Below are 1,686 nucleotides of genomic sequence, written 5' to 3' on the forward strand. Positions count from 1 at the left end.
ATACATGCTCCTGTTTAGAATAGATCCTTGGGAGAGGGAAGGATTATTGAATCCCAGAAAATAAAGGGGGAACAGGTCTTGCATGCTGGAGGAATGGGACTGTGAGTGTAAGGCTCAGAAATTCTAGGGAGAACAAATAAGGTGGCAGGTAAGAGAACATGGGGGGTGAGCATCCTGGGTAGATACTGGGAAGTGGGGTCTAATAGCAAGAACAAGAAGTAGTGGGGGTGGGGGTAGGGCACGTAGCCGAAAAGACACAAGAAGGGCTGATTGGGGGGGGAGGGGGAGTAGAGACATACAGTATTTTTAAAAAAAAAAAAAATATTTTTTAGGCTTTTCTGGAGTCCTGGGTTTTAGTTTTTCTGCTTTTGTTTTCCACAAAATAAAAAATAATAATAAAAAAATTTTTAATTATACACTGGTAATTGCGTGTAAATAACTGACGCACCCTAGACAGTCTCTTATTTGCTCTATACCCAGAGGTCGCAGTTCATGCAGGTGCCATGCCTGAAGGAGCCTTGACAGGAGAGCTGTGACAAGTGGGATCTTCTGGCCAGGGACCCTCCCAGTTCTGCAACCTCAATATCTGTTTGAGACCTCAAAGCACAAGTGTTCCATGATTGTTTGGCAATGGTGATAACACCTGACCTGCTCCTCTATTTGAGGAGTTTGGTATCAGGATTATGCTATAGGTATTACGCTCACTGAAATTGTAAGCAGGAGCCTATATCTGGGCATTTTTGATCTGGGGAAAGGGTCCATGGCCTCAGGAAAGCTAAAAAACACTATTTGGATTAGGGTACGGGGAAAACTACAATTCCCAGAAAGCTCTGGACTAGTTCTTAACCACAGACTACAGTTCCCAGAAGGCTTTGAATTGGCCTCAGGTGCCCTATATCCCAACCACCTGCCTGTGTCAGATACTGTTTGTGAAATCATGTTTTCTTAACTTTGACCAGAATGTAATTCCTAAAGGGATGGTACCCTAAATCGTGGTATCAAGGTTGTACATCGTGACCTAGTACCATTTATACTTTCACTGTCGGCTGGGCCTGACTGTGAAGTGTTTGGCAAAAAAGGTTACTACAGTGTCCCCAAACAGTAATGCCTCTTGGGCCACTGGGGGCTTATCTGGATCCCTAGTGCATGTGTGGTGGTGTAACATGTATGGCATTAACAGAAGAGACAGCCCCAGGTTTTCAAAAGGGGACATGAAGCAGCATGCTAGAACCAGCCAAGAGTAAAGGTGTCCTCTGCGCATCCCCATTGTCCCCTTCTTGCTCATTAGAGGAGCCAGGCCACAATTGGGGTCAAGCCTTCTATCTGGTGACCCAGAAACTGGAAAGCAACCAGAAGCAGGAGAAGCACACGCGGGTCAGATTGGAAATACAGCCGCTGAAGAAAGCCGGGAGGCTCAGACGTTCCGCTTGTTACCTAAAACCTGTTGGGGGATGGAGAGACCACACGCGGACCAAGGCGTTCCTTCAGCCGATGAGCTGAAGCCAGGAATGGCAGAATTCTCCCCCACAGTCCCCAACTTAAGGATGCCACTGCCATTTCCAAGGCCGCTCTCGGAGGAAAATGGCCAGAAAGCGCGCAGTGGCTCCTTTAAGGCTCCTCCTAGCCCGCCCTCCCCGCCCACGTGACCCGGGGCGGTCGCGCGCCGGCTCAGCCCCCAGCGCAAGC

This window comes from Pteropus alecto, unplaced genomic scaffold, assembly GCF_000325575.1.
Source record: "Pteropus alecto unplaced genomic scaffold, ASM32557v1 scaffold400, whole genome shotgun sequence".
Classification (NCBI taxonomy): Eukaryota; Metazoa; Chordata; class Mammalia; order Chiroptera; family Pteropodidae; genus Pteropus; species Pteropus alecto.